Below are 21,626 nucleotides of genomic sequence, written 5' to 3'. Positions count from 1 at the left end.
CGAATGGAAATATGTGGATGAATATTTTTATAAACAAAAAATAAGCACAAAATTAGTGATATGTTTAGATTGAGAGACACAAGAAAATAAGAAATAAGGTGATGGGAGTGTAGAAAGATACTTAATTAAAAAGAAAGGAGAAGCTTAATAGAACACAATAACGAGAGGGAACCAATGATAAGTGTTTGGAAGTCATATCTTTATTCTACCTCACATCATACTTACCTTTACTTTCCCTACTCTTACTTTTTCCATTTTCTCTCCTCTTCCTTTTCCTCCCCTTCCCCTGTTCTCCCTCTTTTTATTTTATCCCACCCCCCTTTGTCTTGCCCCCCCCTGTTTCCTCCTCCTGCCACTGACTTACCTGGGATCTCTCCTTTTCTTTGTCTTCTTTCCGCCCCTGCTTCCTTCCTATCTGGCTTTTATATCTCGAGCCTCTCGGTCCAAGATTGTAAAAATTGTAAAGATTAAATCTCAAATTACCGAGACTCGGAGGCCGATTTTATAACGGTACAATTTGAAAATATTGCTTATTTGTTATATATATTTTGTTTTGTTTTGTAATGGAATAATATGTCCTTTCTATGTATTTTCTTATGTATTTTGTTTTCTGAAATTTTATAAGTAAATAAAGGTTTTTCCAAAAAAAAAAAAAAAAGGAATGCATTGAATTTTTTGGAATTTTTTTTGCCCATAGGAACGCATTAATTGAATTTCAATGCATTCCTATGGGAAACCGCGATTCGCAAGACGAATTTTTCATAAAACGAATTCATCTAGCGAGGCAACCTCTGCTCGAAAAATCATTTCGTTAAGCGGAAAATTCGTTAAGCAGGGCATTCGTTAAGCGAGGCACCACTGTATATGGTTCAGAGAGTTTGGGGAGCCAATTCTTCTCGTATTTTAGAGGCAATTCCGATATATATGTATTAAAAATAAATATTAGAATAAACCTAGCACATATCCAGGACACACAAAAGTATTCTGGGTGCTTACTTTTATGAGAAACATTAGTTTTAAAAATTCATATTTAATATTCATACCATAGCATTACTCAGTTTTAACACATTTCTCATATTTATCCTGAGCTATATTTTTTCAACAACCTCAGATATGCAGATGACACAACCTCGATGGCAGAAAGTGAGGAGAAATTAAAGAACCTTTTAATGAGGGTGAAAGAGGAGAGTGCAAAATATGGTCTGAAGCTCAACATCAAAAATACCGAGATCATGGCCACTGGTCCCATCACCTCCTGGCAAATAGAAGAGAAAGAAATGGAGGCAGTGAGAGATTTTACTTTCTTGGGCTCTATGATGATCACTGCAGATGGTGACAGCAGTCACGAAATTAAAAGACGCCTGCTTCTTGGGAGAAAAGCAATGACAAACCTAGACAGCATCTTAAAAAGCAGAGACATCACCTTGCCGACATAGGTCCGTATAGTTAAAGCTATGGTTTTCCCAGTAGTTTTCCCAGCAGTTGTTATTAGACTAAACAACAACAACAATTTTTCTCCATGAATATTTTTAACATTTTGAACCCATTTGTATAGCCATAGCATAGCATATATTCCTATGACTAAGTTGCAGTATCTTACTGTGTTGAGTTGGTGGTGATTGCTTTTGAACAGGGCAGAGTCCAACTTTTCATGCCAAGTGAGCTGCATGAGTACTTTGACATGGAGCTCATGGGATGAACCCTGCCTTGCCATGTTGGGGGGAGGCCAAAATTTGATGCTCCCCTCAGCCCTTGCACTGCCTTCCAAAAGCTTGGTAAGCAAGTTGCTGGACTTTGGGAAGGAGGTGCGGGGCTCCGGCAGGGTCTTAGAATTCGTCAGCCTCCTTCCCAAAACTGGGAAAGCACTAACAAGGCTTTGGAAAGGAGGAAGGAGGACTCTAGGACAATGTCAGAGTACTTATGCCTCCTTCCCAAAGCCGAGCATCTCGCTTGCGTACCAAGACCACCAGAAAATTCCCACCAATAACTCAGACAGACAAATCATTTTAGGTGTTGCTTTTGGCATAATTTTGGCCACAACTTTATTCAAAATTACAAATTAATTTGAGTGTTGGCCTTAGGCTTTGGTTAATCTTCTGCCCCACGGTGGGACAGGACCAGCTCTGACTTCCTACAGTAGGAAAGTCAAGTAAACACCCCATGGTGGAGGAGATAGCTGAGACCAGGCCATCTCCCCCACCAGAAATGTTCCCCAAGGCTCATGCTCTGTATTGGCCCCAGCCCCACACCATTGCGGGGGTGTAAGGACTAGAGCCCCGGAGCCCCAGGATTCCTTTAACGGAATACTTCTATAAGAGCAACACTGAGGGGCATGCACCTCCATGCGATGCCCCTCCCAAACTCATCAACCCAAGCCTAACCCGCCAACCTAACAAGTTGTGACTAAGCAGTAGGCGAAAAACCAGATGGCAACAGCCAATCAGCCAACTGGAAAAAATTCCTACTGGTCCCTGAATACAGGCGGCGCCATAGCAAGGTCAGTCTAAACCTGCAAAGAAAAGGAGGTGGGTGGGAGGGAGATTCAAAATCACTAGCCAGGAATGAGCTGGGAACTAAAACGCTGAGTACTTAAGCACTTGCCCTGTCAATCAAGGAATGGATACATGCAATTTACCCCAGCAACACTCATCCCTCCAATCATCTTCTCTCTTAAGCTTAGACCCACCCCCTAACACACACACAGTCTTTTCTGCTGGGTCCGGCCGCAACCCCCATTATTCCCTATGGGGTTAATGAGCTTTACCCAGCTTTGGGAAAGCAGCACGAAGGCTGGAGGGGCATTGTCATGGGCCAAGAGATGGCTTCACCTGCTGATCAGCAGCATGAAGGAGCAGAAGGTGAAGTGACTCCACCTGCTGCTGATCAGCCTTCTTGCTCCTGATGTGAACCAGTTGGCTTCAGCTTTCTTAAGCAGAGTTTCCAGCCTTAGTCAGTTGCTGGAATGAACATTTGTCATTCCTGGCCAGATCTTGCTTCTTCTTGCTTCTCGTGACCTTGGACCCTCGGCTTTCTTGACCCCCGGATCACCTGACTACATGACCTGAGATACTCCTGACCTTAGGACTGGATTGAGCCTTGCATATGGGCTCTGCCTCTAGCCAAGAGTCCCTGAAACTTGGCTGGTTGGCTGGCTTCTCGCTGCACTGAGCTCTGCTGTTGTTGGCAGCACAGGACTACGACAGGCGTCAAATGTTGCCAATGGCCACCAAAAAAGGCCTTGAGGGCCACATGTTGGACCTCATTCTTTTTAGAAGTTGTCTTCACTTTCCCAGGGTTCTCAATGATCACCTTAAAATACTATAGTGCCAAAGTCTCCCATACACTCCTTGCCAATGGCATAATGTAAAAAATTAAAATAGACAGAGCAGGTGACAACAACCAGTATGCATAGGAGGGATGGGCCACTGGGAGGATGCAGCCTGGATAAGGCCCTCAAAGTTGGGTGGCACAAACAAAAAATGGTTTCCACTTGTGAAAAAAACCCAAAAAGGTGTGTGTATGTGTGAAGAGATTCCATACACTACCAACAATGGCCCTGCTACACACAAAAATGAAAATGCTGAATAGATGAGGCAAGTTATATCCAATCAATCCCCTACTACTCTTTCTCTCAATTCCAGTTGCCAGTATCCACCACTAACCACAGTGCTTGTTACTGTGGGTAGCAGGAACATGGTTCAAACTGCTTCATTCAGAGGATGTCCTGGGCCAGGCATCCCCAAACTTCGGCCCTCCAGATGTTTTGGACTACAATTCCCATCTTCCCCAACCACTGGTCCTGTTAGCTAGGGATCATGGGAGTTGTAGGCCAAAACATCTAGAGGGCCATCTTGCAACGCCATCATCTTGAGATTGCCAAAGCCACTCTATTTGCTCGATAGTGTGATTCAGCTTCATAATGAAACCAGCACCATTGTGCAGTAAGGCCTTCACAGCCATAGAGCGTGTGTGTTCAGGCAGAGCACAACAGACTATTAGATCTACATTGTGTACATTTACGCTCAAAGCCAAAAAGAGATATATAAATGGGGAACCGTTGGCCCTTCAGATGTTTCTGAACCACACCTCCCATTACCCCTGGCCACTGGCCATGCATGCTAGAGCTGATGGGAGGTGTAGTTTAGAAACATCTGGAGGGCCAAAGGTGCCCCAGCTTTGCTTTAAATCCTAGGGGAAATAATCATTGAAAAGTGTGTGCACAAACTACTTCTGGTATTTCTGCCCAAGCTCATGAACTGGGAGATAGCCATAGCAGAGGGCTGAAGCTGAGCAACACACGAGCTGTTCCCCAAGTGGGGGGAAAGGTGCCCTTTACTTTTGCTCTGTTCCCCAAATACTACACAGGCAATTGCTTGTGCAAGATAAATTAAGACCCAGGATGGAGTTTATCCAGTGCTGCCTCTCTGAGCACCCTGTTTTGAAACGTGGCTCACATGGGAGCGCTGCTTGCTTGATTTGGATCCTTAATTTATGGCATAACTGCATGTGGTAGATAAGAGAATTCCCATTAGGACTTCACAGAGCCCCTCTCCCAAATTTTCTCTGTATATTCCAAGTGAAGGTGAGGAGAGGGCAAAGCTTTGATGAATAAGGCATATTTTCTCACTAGCTTCTTTCCTTAACTAGCTCAGGTTTTTGAAATAACATGGAATGACCACTGAAAACACTTCTTTGATAGTAGTGAGGAACTTAAGATAAAAAGCAGCTGGGTAGGAGGGTTCCTTTCCTTTTTTTTCTAAGACAAAAGGAAACAACTTTGAACTCAGTAGACAATGTAGTTTAAACCCAAACAGATGTGGCGTAATCTCCTTTTTTGATCCTCTTGTAGCTTTCCTTTTAAAATGCGTACATGTGCGTTGAAATGATGACTTTCAGATGTCTCAAGATAATTTGTCTCTGTTGGAGTATCACCTTGGTACATAGATCATATGTGCCGAATGCTTAAAGTCTTTGAACATGAACTGAAGGGAACCAAGTAGAATTTATGTTGGTCTTTTAGCTCCTTTTTTGGTGACCATGTAACAGAAGCAGTATAAGCGCACTAATGCAGAAAGTTTGAACAATGACACCCCTCCCCCACATCAATAAATCCTTTTACCTTAAGGCTTTCAGATGTAACTAAGCTAAACTGATCTAAGTTAGAAAATATGACGTTTGAGACCATGAAATAGTAGACTAATGTGCCGTAAACATCCTAGCTTTTCTTGCTTGATTGACATTAGTTAACATGAGGTTTTCCTGTGTGCATGGCTATGCTCTTACCATCCTAGCTGCCCCAGTGAGGTACCACAATTAGGAATCAACAATGGAGCAGATTTCCTTTCAATAGCCATTCCAACACACTTACATGATAAATGCGGCAATGACACTGTCCTTCTGTGTGTGCATAAATCTACTTCCAACTTCAAAGAGTTGCAGATTCATGGCCTAACCACCTTCTGCAGGGGAGAATCTAAAAGACTGGATATACAGAGGAAGTGGCAACAGAAATATGTGGTGCCCAGGTGTGAATAACAATTATAATATCAGAACTGCATGTCTGGGAATGATAAAGTGAAGGTGGAAGTATGAACCCAAACTGGTGGGAAGACTGCTATCAAATTCTCTCTTAACAATCCTAGCACTGATATGATGCTGCCCTCGTGCCCAAAGAAATCCTTGCTTGAGATCCAAATATGCTGAGGATCTTTCTTCTGACCTTGGCTTAGCTCCACCAATTTTCTGTTCTGCAAAATGTGAGTTATGATCTTTAACACCTGTGACTAAGATTTAGTGATTGCAAGTATCTCGGAGCCCTTAGAAACCATTGTTTGTATCTCTGAACGTTCCTCTTTCTTGAAAAATTTCTGGTTCACTAGCCATTTCTCTGCTCCAAATCCATTTAGAGCACACCTAGTCAAAAATTTACATCCTCAATATTTCAGTACTTGCTCGAAAATCTCTTATGCAAAAATACTGTCACTCTACAATTCTCCTCTCCCTTTATTTTTGACTTGCCCTCCTTCTGAAGAAACACGTACTTATTGAAGAACACCTCCCATGAAATCATTCCTTCAAAGACCAGTCTGGCAAGAAAAAGGACGGACGGTTTCAGTGTTTTTTGTTCTTTTTTTCTTTTAAAAAATGGCCAACCTAGATTTTGGTCACTAAGCTTCTCCATGCTCATGGTGAACGATTCAGCTGACTGATTCACCACACACAAATTCAACATGTGCTTGGGGAGAAAAGTTAATAGACCATTCATGGACGTGTGTGACTCAATGGCCAGTACTCAGCATTCTTATTTACATTTTTATCCCACCCTTCCTTCAAGGAGTCCATTGTTCCCTCCTCATCCATTTTATCCTTACAACAAACTTGTGAAGTAGATTAGGTTTAGGGTGTGTGACTAGCCATGATGGCTATGCTCTGTCTCCACAGTTGGAGGCAGCAATGTTTATGAATACCAGTTGCTGGAAACCAAAGGAGAGGAGAGTGCTCTTGTGCTCAAATCCAGCTTCCCTGTTTCCCACAGGCATGTGGGTGGGCAGTGCGAGAACAGGACTTTGGACTAGATGAGCCATTGGCCTCATCCAACAGGCTCTTCTTAATGCCCTTGTGTTCTAATAATGGGGCCCTAGGTTATCATGTGATCTTCAGGGCTCAGGAGGGATTTGAACCCAGGTGTCCTGGTTCTGGACTGACATTCTGACCACTACACTCTCACTGAAGGTGGTATCAGACTTCTAGGAAAACGTCATGTTGTTGTTTAGTCGTTTAGTCGTGTCCGACTCTTCATGACCCCATGGACCATAGCACGCCAGGCACTCCTGTCTTGCACTGCCTCCTGCAGTTTGGTCAAACTCATGTTTGTAGCTTCGAGAACACTGTCCAACCATCTCGTCCTCTGTCGTCCCCTTCTCCTTGTGCCCTCAATCTTTCCCAACATCAAGGTCTTTTCCAGGGAGTCTTCTCTTCTCATGAGGTGGCCAAAGTATTGGAGCCTCAGCTTCACGATCTGTCCTTCCAGTGAGCACTCAGGGCTGATTTCCTTAAGAATGGATAGGTTTGATCTTCTTGCAGTCCATGGGACTCTCAAGAGTCTCCTCCAGCACCATAATTCCAAGGCATCAATTCATAACATAGACCAAAACATCATAACATAGACCAAAACAAAAAACCAGCCAAGTTGTATTCTTGGGGTTTGTATTCTGCTGCATAACTTCTCTTTGTCTAAATGAAGCCAGAAGCAACATACTGAAGTTGGAGGAAAGATGAAGCTGACACATTTCTATAAATCACAGAAGTTGTACCTTGACAGAATTCTGTGATACTGTCCTGTGTCATTCTAGGGCAAATGTTTCTTTCCAGCTGTCTGAGAGTTCTACATTAATTTCCTAGAAGGGGTGTGTGTGTGTGTGTGTTTTAATCCTGTATATGGGTGGAGTTCTGAAATAAACCAGATATTTCCTGCTTTCTCTTACATGTCTAGGTCAAAACTTTAATATCTTTGCCAACATTGTCACTCCAAGCACAACAAACTGACGCTGAGATTTAAGGGGGGGGGAACACACCCCAACCCCTCTAAAAAGAAAATCTCCAGATAATGCTTTCACATGATTCATTGTGAGATAAGAATGTAGTATCTAATAAAGTAAATACAGCCGTGCCCAAAAATGTGATTTAAACAGCTGTTGGCTTAGAAGGGGGCAGAAAACCAAAGGCCGTTATTTCTCAGGATCTTGTGGTAGAAAGTTTTGCATTCATGAAGCTTTAGAACATCTCTTCCACCCACCCAGTGAAGCTCAGCTGTAATTTCAAGTTTTCTACTCTTCAAGTTTTATTTAAGCAGCTATAATGTCCTTCAGATGTTAAGAAACAATACAAGACGTGCTGCTTATACCATGTCTTAGCATATTGCTAAACCAACCACTATGCTAAATATTCCTTAACATAGATTTCCTCCTGCTCCAAGGAGGAATCTTACACATCTTGTCTACTTCCTTGGGCTAGGTAGTCTGTGTGCCCTGCCCTCTTTCCTGTAATCAGAATAGGTTGGCATCTTACCCATCACATGACTGAGGAGAGTGGTCTTATAACCAGGAGCAATTTCCCAGGACATTTTGCCGATTTCTGTATTCCGGATATGTCTGGGAAATTCCAGGCGTATGGCAACCCTACTATAAACAATGCATGTACAGAGAGCAGTGGGGTCTTTCCCATGGGCCCCACCACTATGCACAGTCAGTATAATGTATTGGGATGCCCCATCTTGGCCCACAGGCTTGAACCATCTCCTGAACATGCTGCCTAGATACCACAACAATAGTATCCCATGTGGCCCCAGAAGTGATGGGGAAGAAGTTAAGGTCCACCTGTGTCTTTGTCTTCCACTCCAGCAATGGAGCAAAGGTACTTGCAGTTTGTTCAATGGTCTCTCATCTCCTTCTGTCCTGTATACTGGACATCCTTAGGTGGGAACAGAGAGATGCAGAGAGGAAGCTATAATTTGTGGTAGTTGGCTGAGGCTACAGCATCCTTGAAATACCGTTCCTGTTGGGTGATCTCATCAGATACAGTACAAGCAGCACCGCACCTTGTGAAAGAGGGCTCATTCCTGTAATTCGCTCTATGTGTATATTTGTAAACAGATACAGCAAACTGTGTTAAGTCTCTGGTAGCATCTCTTACCACCCTCAAATTTTGATGACTCCCCAAATTTTGTTCTTCTCAGAGTCAGCTCGTAAACATTTGTAAAATTTTATCACTTATTTCCTAGCCAGAACATGGTTAGAAATCCTCCATAGAAGTTAAGAAAGCAGTTTCAGCATGTGAGTCTCATCACTCATGAGTATTGCTTATGCTCGCCCCAACAATTTCCTGATAATAATTGTTTCTACTAAAGTTCAGATATTTGGTTTCAATTAAGCTTCTATTGGTTCCAGCCAGATAATCTTCTCCATCACTCTGCATTCTGTGTGATGAAAGAGGTACACCGAATTGCACTTCATCAGCAGCTGAATGTTTAGTTTTAGCAGAGCCCCGGGCTACACTATGGTTAATCTAAACATACACATTTTGGACAAGTCAAGTGCTTTATTGTAAGCAATGTGGAAGTGGATGTGTTTGCAGCTGTTCTTCCAAATGGGACCCCAAAGGTGGGCCTGGTGCGCTGCAGGTGTCTCACAGACATCTGCCAACAGTTAAAGCTGTTGGAGTCAATGTTACATAAAGGCCTAAGTGGTTTTCATTTCTGGGTGATAACATTATAACTGGCAGCTCAGCCTTGAAGAAAGATGAAATTCAGTTTGAACAGGCCACTGAAATAGATGTCCAAATGAAGATTCGCTTCTATTACTACTTCTACTACTGATCAATACTGCCTCATAGGATACTTAGGTGTTTTGTTGCTTCAAGCAAATAAAAATTGTTGGTGTTGTGGCTTCAGAAGACCATTTGTAGGTACGTGGAGTCCACCTGGCCTATATAGTCTAATTTTAGAGAGCTCACAAGTTTCAGACAAGAGGCCTCCCAGGCCCTACCTGACCTTTTGCATGCAAAACTGAGCCACAACTCTTCCTCTGAGCATGGTGTGGATTCTTAAAAACTCCCAGTATATTAGTTATATTTTGCATAATACAGAGAAGAGACAAGAATTGTGCTTTGAAAACCACCTGAATTAGATACAAAAGCTGTGCATAGACCTGAATCAAATTTATTTCTGGCTAGCTTGTCACCCTGAACCTTACCTGCTTCACTATAAAGAAAAAGAGAAGCAGCTACCTTCAATTTGGCACTGCCTTGAAACCTGGATAGCTTGTCCATTAAGAGCACAGGGTATTCATTGCTGCTCTGTTGATTTATATTGGGAAGCTGGGCATGGAAAGAAGATGTATGAGCAGTGTAAAAGTAAGCAATACTCTTTGGCAATATCTGTTGAAGTGTATGCATGAAAGAGTAAAGGTGCTTCTCATGCACAGAAGAAATGTTTTTAGTGAATGCACCACATAATCTTTCCATTCTTTTCAAGTGGATCAAAATGTAACATCAAATGAGGTTTATTTCATGCAAGTAAATTTTTACACTCCTGGGTAACTAGGCTCTGTTGGAACTCAATAAGGCAATTTGAGCTCTTGGTAAGCCCATCTGCATGCAAGCTTGACAAACACTAACCTTTATTAAATGGACACTCCTAAATTCAGGCTAACATAATTGAAACCAGTAGGAGAATTAAATTATAACTAACCTCATAAAAACGTGTCTTCAAGCAAGGTATGATGCTGAAGAAATTGAAAAATGAAACATGTTGCAAGGTACTCCGGCTACTGCAAGTCTCATTGTTATTTTAGAAATTTGTAGGTGCCAGCCTTCAACTGTAAAAGAATGACATCTTAGGGTGGTATCAATGCTAGTCTTACCCAGTTTTGGCAAACACTTGCCTGTGAGTGCTCCAATTGGAGAACAGCCTCTACCAAAGGTGTCATGGGCTTTGAAGACACTCAAACTCGGGATGCCAGGGAGAAACATGCTAAGAGGAAGGCATGCTTGGCAAATCCACACCATGATCAACTCCTGCCCAGAAACCAATGTCCCCACTGTGGAAGGACATGCGGATCCAGAATTGGCCTCCACAGTCACTTATGGACTCATTGTTAAAACTGTGTTTATGGAAGACAATCTTACTCGGCTACAAGTGATTGCAGAAGAAGAAGAAGAAGAAGAAGAAGAAGAAGAAGAAGAAGAAGAAGAAGAAGAAGAAGAAGAAGAAGACCCAGTTTAAGTCAACAGACATGACTAAATATTCTAAGTAGGACTTAGCTGATCCTATACGCAATAAACTGGCATAAAACAAGATTGTGCAAGTAAAGTTATGCCAGATCCAAGTTCCATTAAGCAGCAGGGCTACTGCTCACTGAAAACCAGCCTTTAAAATTGTATTTGCATTACTTCATCTTTTCTACTTGCTTAACTTACGTTGGGCTGCCCTGAAATGTAGCTGAGCTGAATGATCTTGGAGTCCAGTCGGAGTCCTGCTTCTTTGCCACACCTCTGGAATGCTCTTTCCTCCAGGGCTTACACTGGCTTTAGAGCCACCAGGGTCAGCTCAGTCGCCTGGGCTCTAGCTGAACCAGGATGGAGGAGATACTCTGGCATATCGCCAGCTGAGCATGGGTTGAGGGAATGAAGCCAGTGTAGCTCAGTTGCGCCAAGATCCTTCTGGCTCAGCTGAAGATCCATTGGTTCCTAACCTGCTCATCCTGGTGGATCTTGCTTTTGGGTTGCTCACTACCACCCTTAATTCTGTGAAGGTTTCAAGTGAAGCCTGGAACACCATGAATGTAACAGCTACTGATTTCTCCACCTCTAAATGCCAAAATTTTAAGCCAGGTCAGGTCATGAAATTAAGTTGTTGTTGTTAATTGTCTTAGTCACCTTCCTCAAAACAACCCACGGCAACTTACAGAAATGTGAAAGATATGAAAGAAATGTAAACCTGATAAATGTACAGAATTTAAAACCAAAACATACACCACAATGAATCCACGTCAAAACACCCTGCATAAAAATGAGCAAAATCAAAACCAGCAGGATATGCAATTAACTAAAAGTAAATAAAAAACTAATGATCTATAAAAACAGACCATCACATGCCACCAAATGCCTGAGTGCAGAGGCAAGTTTTAACCCATTATCCGTGTCAAACAGGTCTCACTGGGTAGAGCATTCCATAGACATGAGGGCAACAGCTTAAAAGTCCCTCTCCCATGAAAATGTCCGGCATTGAAAAGACTAATCAGTTTGCAAAATCTAGGGTTGTAGGGGGGAGAGTTTGTTGGCGGTGGAAGAAAAATAAAAGGATAGAAATACTGCATTTTAAATCCACTCTGGAGAAGAATCCAGACTTAAATAATGTATTAATTTATGCTTAAAAAATAACAGCCATGTCCCCCTGGCCCCACTCATTGCTTTCTATTTCTTCTTAAAGTGTTCAGATTTGTAAACTGGAATTGAGTTCACTTCCCAGACCAGACAATGTATTTTTCATAATTAAGATTCTAGTCTTGAGAATTCGTGCAAAGAACAAGATATGAAGTTCCACATTACATGCTGTTTTATGTTCATTCAAAAATGTGATACTGAAATCTACCAGAGGGTCTGGCTGTAGTATGTAGAGGCAGACAATTAAACTAAGCATCTTAATTCCCATGAGATTTCAAAGTCTTCAAAGTCATGATGTAACAAATAGAGGACCACTATTTTCTAGGGGCAGCTATTATCAGCAGTCCTGCAGCCATTAAAACATTTCCTTTAAAAAAAATATACACTGCATTACATAAACTGTTGCTTTAATAGTGTCTAGAATAATAATCTATTGGGTAGTCCAAAGTTCTTGTTTGCTTTTATGCTGATTTACTTCCATTGTATATATATTTAGAAATAGTGTGGTGTAATAATTGTATGTACACACACACACACACAGAATTATTACACCACACTATTTCTAAAAATCTCCCAAAACTCTGAAAACTTCATTGGAACCAATTGATATATAATAAAAATGTGCCAAGCTTATTTTTTTTCTTTTTTAAAAAAGTGTCCTTCCTGATTGAATTGTGCAGTTTCATTTTTTACATTCATTGAGTGAAGTTCTACCACAGTCCAAATGAAGGTTATAGTTCACAGGCATAGAAATATGTGCCGAAGCTTCCATAAATTTTATGAGATTAGGATTCCCATCCACACTCTACTCATAGCAACCATTTCTCACCCCTTTTCAAACTTCAACTCTCTTCAAAAGTAAACGTGGAAGTATTTATGGATACATATTCCAAAAGAAATGGATGGAGCAATTTTTCCATCATCTCTGTCGTGAGATGTGGAAAATCTTTTCAAATAGTTTCAGTTCACCCTTTGATCACTTTTTCTTTTTTTTAATGGCATGATGCCCAGTGTGTTTTATTTCATTGATTTCCACCTGCTTTGCGTTAGCAACTGTTGAAAGCTGGAGCATGATTTTGATCGTGACTTGGGAGAGTTAGGAAGTTGATCCATCATACATGGATGGGTTCAGTCAGCAGATCAAACAATTCCTAGGCACATCACTTGTTGCTGAAAGTGAGTTCTATTCTCATAGATTTCCAGATGGATGGAGAAATGCAACAGTGTTCCCTTGTTGAAAGCAATACAGTGGCCCATTAGCAAAGATATGTGTGGGTGGCTTCCGTGAACTGTTCTCCCTTTTCTCTCAAATCTCTTTTGTTTTTCCAACTCATGGGGGCAGTAAGATTACCTCAGATGCAGTCTGGAATATTCCCTGAGGGTTGCGCCTTGGGAGACGGGCACCTTTGTAAAAATAACAGGTGTATCTAGATAGTTTTGGTCCCGATATCTTCAAAGGGAAACCTGCAAAGCAGAGAGGGAAAATGACAAATCCTGACTGCTGTTAATTGTTCTCCTTCAATAATAAAAAGCATGGCTTGTCTATAGATTCTGTCTAGTATCTCTTTCCAAATTAGGGACTGGCCCTCTGTGCTTTATTATCTGATGTAGATAAAGCTGCCCGTATCTCCAACTTCAAAGAAGAAACCTTTGGCACTGTCCATTTCAATTAATCCCGAGACGAGTTTTTAAGTAACTGGAAACATTTATTCTAACATATGAGAAGATTTCTTACAACTAAGCATTTCTTTTCAAAATGCAAGGCCAGCATAAGTGCTTAGCAAAAAGACTTTCTTATCTTTTAATACACGTTCATTCTCGCTAATCAGCAGTAACAAAGACGTGGCTAATTTTAGAAGATTTATATTTGATGCCCCCCTCTCTCTGTGCAATCCTTCATTTGCTCCCCCCCCCCCCGTTAACAAGAAGAAAAATAAATAAAGGTAGAAAACCTTTCTGATATTTATATTCTACTTAAAAGCAGTCATGGGGATCCTAAATTGGACTGGAAGGGCATTTAACCATTACCCCATGCCATTCCCCTCCCCATCTCCTTCTCCTTCTCTCTCTCTCTCTCTCTCTCTCTCTCTCTCTCTCTCTCTCTCTCTACACACACACACACACACACACACACACACGGCAAGCCCAAGCCATTTTATGGCCTGAGGCACAGGGCAAGATGGCGCCACACGTTCCATGAAGCTAACAAGACTGGGCGGTTGGATCTTACTTCTGCCCCTACTATGGGATAGCATCCTTCAATGCACCTGAGGGCAGCAGGCTAGTTTAGAGGGTGCATGACAGGTTGTGATCACAACAGAGGAGAATGGCAGGGGGCGGGGCTTGGGAGGAAGCTGGAGGCTGCTGCAACTTCCTCCCTGCCACCTGAGGGGATTGCTTCACTCTTGCAGTCCTTCCTGCACTCACTGAAGTGGCTTCTTGCCCTGCGGGAGACAGGTATGTTTTCCTGAATGGGACTAGCAGAAAGCTGATTTAGATAAGAAAAAGTGAGTTAAGTATGCTTCCCCACCACCTCTGTTCCAATGGTGTTTGGAAAGACCCCCCCCCCGAAAGGCTAAAGGTAAAGGTAAAGTGGCCCCTGACCATCAGGTCCAGTCGTGTCCGACTCTGGGGATGCGGTGCTCATCTCACTCTATAGGCCGAGGGAGCCGGCGTTTGTCCGCAGACAGCTCCTAGGTCATGTGGCCAGCATGACAAAGCTGCTTCTGGCGAACCAGAGCAGCGCACAGAAACGCCGTTTACCTTCCCGCCAGAGCTGTCCCTATTTATCTACTTGCACTTTGATGTGCTTTCGAACTGCTAGGTTGGCAGGAGCTGGGACCGAGCAACGGGAGCTCACCCCGTTGCAGGGATTCGAACCACCGACCTTCTGATCAGCAAGCCCTAGACTCTGTGGTTTAACCCACAGCGCTTTGAAATAAATATTAAAATGTGGTGGAGGGATCAAACCCCAGGTATTGATCATAGCAATCCCACATCATTAAGAGAGGCCTGTTTTCTCAAACTCCTGATGCCATTACTTTTAGGGCAGGTTTGCACATTACCCAGTAAAATGCTAGCTGCTGGAAAAGGACACCAAGTGGTTCATATGGGAGGGCCATAGACACTTTTCATGTTTATCCTTCTAATTGTGTGTAGTCTCTCTGTGCCAGAAACATGATGCTCCAGTGCTGTCATGGAGACTCTTCATGGAGACTTCTTTTTTTGGGCAGAGTCTCTTTGCCAACACTAGCCACCTCAAGAATGTATGGCTCGGGCATGAAAAATCGGCACAAGATTTAGGAGATTACCGAAGATCACCAGCATGCTTTTTCACGTGCTAAAAATGATAGGATTCCTTTCAGATTGCCGTAGACTAGTATTAGATCAGTCTATGGTAGAAAGCTAAAAGTTCCATGTAACATTATACACCACGGACAGGCTTTACTGTTTGCTAAAGTTTCCCAAATCTCTGTACTGCTGCTGTTTTCCCCATTTAGAGAGTGATATACTGTACATGAAAATGCTTATTCCAGAAGTGGTAGGACATCAATTTTTTTGTCACTAAGGTATTGAAATTAAATTAGAACAGAAGAGAAATGGTCATTGGCCCGTTAAAGAAGGACCACGTACACATGGCTAGAAGATTTAGTTAACAACTGGTTTGGCTGCATTACACATTAGAGACAGAATGCCATCATTTCACTCCTGAGCAATGATACTTTTTCCAGATTGTCAGAGGGGCAGAGGTGTTCTGGGGAAATTGCTTCCTTGACAATGCAACTAGTATCTATGTGAGACATATTCCATTCTTTTGGCATATATGTCTGTGCAAGCAGATATCTTTCTGGGCCTGAGAAGTTTAGTGTGCCAACTTTAAATTACTTTAATTAAATAACTTCCATCATTATGATGAGCAAAAGAAAAGAAAAAGGTATCCAATTTAATGTTGTTTAATTTCAAAGCAGTTAAAAAACCCTCAAAACAGTAAGAACTTGAAATCTAATCAGTTACTCTTCAGGCATCAGTCCCTGAAAATAAATTCTTAAGATTCAAATATCATGATATATTTGCTTGGCATGAGAAGGTGATCTATGGATAGGGAACCAGAAATTATGGGGGTCCCTGAATGACATCCACAAGCCCCACCCGCTGACTCCTTCTAATTTTAGCTAATTATACCCCTCCCAAGTATGCTTCTAAAAATAGTAATTAAGGAGGCTGGAACAAGAGGATGGCAAACTCTCCAAGTGTCCCTATTTTCCAGGGACGTCCCTGATTTAGAGAAGCCATCCTGGTTTCTGATTTGATCGTGTAATGTCCCATTTTTCCTTAGGATGTTCCTATTTTCATTGGAGAAATGTTGGAGGGTATGGAGTTATCCAACCCCCAAGCCATCTGAAGGCAATCCTGTATAGGGAAGGGGTTTTTTTTTATGTTCAATGTTTTATTATGCTTTCATATATGTTGGAAGCTGCACAGAGTGCTGGGGCAACCCAGTGTGGGGTATAAATAGTAAAATGATCATTATGGAATGGGATGTCCCCATTTTCATCAGAGAAATGTTGGAGGGTATGGGAAGAGGGGCAGACACACTCTCTGCTGCTCTGTAACTTGAGCACTTCCTATTAGGACTGAAACTTAAGCATCCTGATAGTTTCCAGAGGTCTCTAAGGCAAGTGCAGTATGGCAGTCCTATTGATGTCCTAGTCAACCTCTGGAATGAGGAAATTACTTGGGCTGTAAACATGAGTGTTCATAAGCACAATCTCTCCAATTGTAGAGCTAGCTCAGCTCCTTGGTTTTCTGAGAGCCAGGAACTGCAAGGCAAAAGTTGTGTCAATGAGGTCAAAAGCTGATGAATGGAGCCAAGAATCAGAGCTGAAGACACCAAAAACACACAAAGGCCCAGAAGATTCTGCTTGTTCAAACAAAGTCTCAGGGGAAGCCTTTTATAGTCTGTTCTGTCTAGCAGGGCCCTGTCACCAGCCTGAATGGGCAGGGCAAGTTCAGAGCATGAAAATCCTTCATTGCCCTGGAAGATACTCCAAACTGCAGTTGTGATGATTCATTGCAGCCACATACAGAGCTGAAGGTTCCTATTCTAGCTCACATGGGGGTTTTCTGACACAGGAGTACTTGGTAAAGTTGCTTTCCTCCTCCAGAAAAAGCAGATTCTGGACCAGGTAAATGCCAGCAGACACAAAGAATGGGTGTGTCTGTACTTAATTTTTGGTGCACATTCCATTTGTTTCAAAGTAGGTCTGGCATCAGATTTCTGGCAATCCACACTATTTTTAAAGGGGGAAATAGATATGCTGACGCAGATTTATTTTGCAGCAAATCTTCATGATAATGAGGTTTACTGAAAGCCTTGTATAACCTGTCTTGAATATTACGAAATAACTTCCAGTGGTTGTATTAAATTGACTTTAATAGTATATTAAGTCCAGTGTTCAGGGGCGTAGGAAGGGGGGGCGTGGTGTGTGTGGTCCACACCGGGTGTCATCCTGAAGGGGGGTGGCATTCTGCGCCCCCCTGCCTGCAACTCCCCGAAGCCCAGTGAGTGGCAAAGCGGCAAGGTCAAGTGGGCAAAGCAGCAAAGCAGCTGCTGCGGCTCTCCCCCTTTCCCCAGCTCGCTTGGGAGTCGCGGGGGGAACCCCACTGAATGTCACCCCCCTTTAGCATGAAGGGGGTGACATTTGCCGTCCCCCCACTGAGATCAGCCCCCGGGAAGGATCACAAAGCCACACTGATCGGCCCCATGGGCAGAACCCCCATGCCCCCGTGGGTGGATTGCCCCATCCCCGGCTGCATGGCATGTGTGCCGCTCTGGGTGTTGGAACACCCAGCTTTGCCACTGCCAGTGTTTACATGTTGAAACAATATGTGGCATGGCACCATTTGCCTTTTTCATTAATGTTTACTGTCTCCCCTCCTTTCCATCCTAGTTAAAGCACAGACAAGAGAAGAGTTAACTCCCATACTCTGCTGCAACATCAGAAAGTCAAATACACGATGGCTGTATTCCAGTAGAATATGTATTAGTTTTAAAACCATGGGGAACATTAGCTCTGCCATAGACCATAATGGCTACTGAGGAACTTCCTTCAACCAATCCTGTGCCAGCTAATGAGTCTGAAAGTCTACGAAGGATGCATCAGAAAGAGTCTTGTGGTACTACAGCAGGACACAACTCATTTGATGTAATATTATCTTTAACAGACACTGGGTAGTTAAATATAGAACCAGTGGAGAAACTGATTCATTCTTTTCAGCCATCATCTGATTTACTTCGCAAGACTCCCTTGCCAGTGAGGTGTGGCCACAAACTCTGAAAAGCTTAAAGCAATATATTTAGATTTTTTACAGCAGACATAATAGAAAGCTGAATTAGTTTAGTGAGTTGAAAGTCAAAGACCAAAAGTACAGATACGGTGCAGGAATTTGATTAACCAATTAGCCCCCCGAAGAAGAGTTTCTTTGTAAAAGAAACCCTCTGGCTTATTCAGCCCGATAAAATGTAATCTGGGAAAAGATTTGAGGCAAAGGACTACTTGATTAATAGTTACTCAGATGACAATTAGGAACATGAATATAGGTGGTCAGGCCTCAAACATTCTTCCCCATTGAGTATTAAAGTAAGCTGCTGAGTTTGCTGTATCTAGGTCAGCTCACCATATGTTTCCTGATTCGGATCAACGTCCTGAACAGCTGTAAGATTGCAGGTCTTCAGTTTTTAAGTATTGGGTATTTCTTTGGACCGATCCAACTGACTGATGAAACTCACTGCCACAGGACGTGAGACTGCACAATGTAATTATTAAAATTGTTTACAAAATGAAGGATTGCTCATCTGAGTTGCCTGTATCGGGGCCAAACTAGATATGATGGTGTGGAGATGTCTTTTCATTTTCCAAGTAAGTTTAGGTTTACTGAATTTATGACTCACTTCCCACAACACAAAGAACTGAAGCAATTTGAAACATTAGAAAATGCAGACATAAAAACAGGGGTACCAACTTTAGGGGGCTATGGGTGCCTGAGCATCCGGGAAAAAATGGTTGTGGGTGCTCAGCACCCACACCACAGGGGCCCCCAATGCAACTTCCATTGCCTTGCAAAGCACTGGAAGTCACGTCCAAGGCCTCAGAGATGCTTTGGGAGGTCTTGTGAGGTTTTGAACTTGACTTCTGGTGCCACTGGCAAGTCAGGTGTCGAGGACCGGGGCATGCGCTTGACGTGATGATGTCATGTCACGCACACTGGGCATCCATGACCTGGGGCCCAAGTCAGCTCCCCTGCATAAAAATGCATTAAAACATTAAAAACATAGATTAAAAGCATCCCATCACTGGTGCCTGCAAAAACAAAAACATCATTGCCTGGATGCAAAACAATTGCAGTATTGGCATCAGGGTCTTGGGCAGACCTCTCTGAGGAACGCATTCCATACACGCAGGGTTACTACAGAAAAGGCCCATTCTTTCTCATGCATGAACAGTACATATATGTGTTCCAATCCAGACTGGGACTGTGGCGCAGAATTAAGGTATTGTGGTTGAGGTGACCTCAGATGATATGAAAGCACTGTCTGCAATGTTTGATCTTCGATAGCTTATTCACACATGCATATAATGGTTTCAAATTGCTGTTACCGAGTGCAAACCTTCTGCTGTATAAGCTTATCCAGTTTATAAACCAACATAATCAGTAACAGCTACTATTACATTGTTGAGAAGGCATGTATAACTCAAATTAAGCATTTCCTAATCATGCCCCTGATCTAAAAGCCCTTAACCTTAATTCCAGATGTGTGCAAGCTGATCGTGATTACTCAGTGGCATGGAAAATATGCATGTGAGCTATTATAATTTCTTATTTCTGGGGCTGAGCCGTAGTATTGCATGCCATTCAATACTTAATTTGTTTAAATCCTGCTTTTCCCCCAAGGTGCTCAAGGAAGCATTCACCACTTTCCTCTGTTCCCTGAGATTTACTTATTCCCTGGAATCAAGTGCCATATCTAATGCAGGTGACACCTCTAATTTGGCCATTGAGAGCAATGGAGTCCCTGCAGTGAGCGTATCCTTCCCTAATTAAAACAAGCACTGGGAAGATCAAGGTCAAGCCCTGTCATGGTTACAGGAATACCTCTTAAAACACGGTGGTGAACCTCCAGTCCACAGGCACTATTTGACCCCAACACGTGTTCCAATTTGGCCCACGAAGTCGTTTCCCCAAACCATGCCTTCCTCCCCTGCCGCTGATGTCGTATGTCAGTGTTTCCCAACCTTGTGCCTCCAGATGTTTTGGGACTACAACTCCCATCATCCCTAGCTAGCAAGACCAGTGGTCAGGAATGATGGGAGTTGTAGTCCCAAAACATCTGGAGGCACAAGGTTGGGAAACACTGTCGTATGTAATGTTGGCTGTTGGGCCAGTAAATGTGCTGCTAAAAGTGAACTCCCAGTTGTTCTTCTACAAGCAGTGCTTACTGACGGTGCTGATCTGCAGACTGGGGCTAACAGCAACCTCCACTGAGATCGGCTCGCTAGAGAATTTCCCATTGGGAACTTCCCAGTGCGGCCGAAGGGGCTTGCTGCCAGCGTCAATCAGTTGATCATTACAGTTAGTAAAGTAAGCCCCTTTGAAGGTACGCTCCATTGACAGCGCACGTTCAAAGGAGCTCACGGCAAGCTGTGCTTTGCCCACTTGCAGGGAAAGTGTTTGAATGCGAACTGTACCCGCAATCAAAACTCTAGAGGGACTCAGCTGGATCATACATGACAGATGGCCATCCAACCTCTGCTTGAAAACTTCCAAGGAAGCGAGAGCCCACCACCTTCTGAAGGGGTTGGTTCCACGGTTGAACAGCTCTTACTGAATCCCAATTAGAGTCGAATCAATCCTGGCACCCACAATTCTGGTTCTTTCTGTCCTGCTCTTATTACGCAGTCAATGTGTAATGTGGAGACACTTTTCTGTCTTGTTCTTTTGTAATGCATTAGAATAGGCGCCTGCAACACATTGTAGACTAGGGAAAACACGCCACCTTCAGGTAAACGACTCATTTTTTTTTCCTTAAAATATAAATGGGGGAAAGGCAGGTGAAAGTGTAAAAGACAGTGTAAGATTGTGTAATGGGGATTAATTATACATGCACATTTTTTTTATCTTATCGGGTTTATTGTCATTTTTAATTAAAATTTATGAAATTTTTAATTAAAATTTATGAAACTTTGACATAAGATCTTAGGATCATATCAAAGGTGTGGCAGACCCACTTTTAAATCCCCACTGAGCCATGAGGTTTGCTGCTAGTCTCAGAACCTAACCTACCTCACAGAGCTGTTGTAGGAATAAAGTGGGGGAGGAGAGCCACATATATGGCCACAAATTCCTTGGGGTTACAGTTTGAGTGTAATAAATGATAATAGGGCGTCAGGAAACACAAGGTTGAATGACTTTTAATGGACACTGGGATACCAACCAAGACTGGGATGGATAATTAGGAGTCCAGTCTCCATAGTCATGACATAAAATTGCTTTCTAAATATTAAAACAAATGGCAGAGACTTAATTTCCCTCAAAAATATTTACCAAGTCTTTTCATGTCTGCGCAGATGCAACGATCGGATAACTGAACACTATGACACTTCCTTCCAAGTAGGACTAGACTGTGT

Source organism: Zootoca vivipara, chromosome 2 (assembly GCF_965207765.1).
Source record: "Zootoca vivipara chromosome 2, rZooViv2.hap1.1, whole genome shotgun sequence".
Classification (NCBI taxonomy): domain Eukaryota; kingdom Metazoa; phylum Chordata; class Lepidosauria; order Squamata; family Lacertidae; genus Zootoca; species Zootoca vivipara.
The sequence above is the reverse complement of the archived record's forward strand: the minus strand, read 5'-3'. Positions refer to the sequence as shown.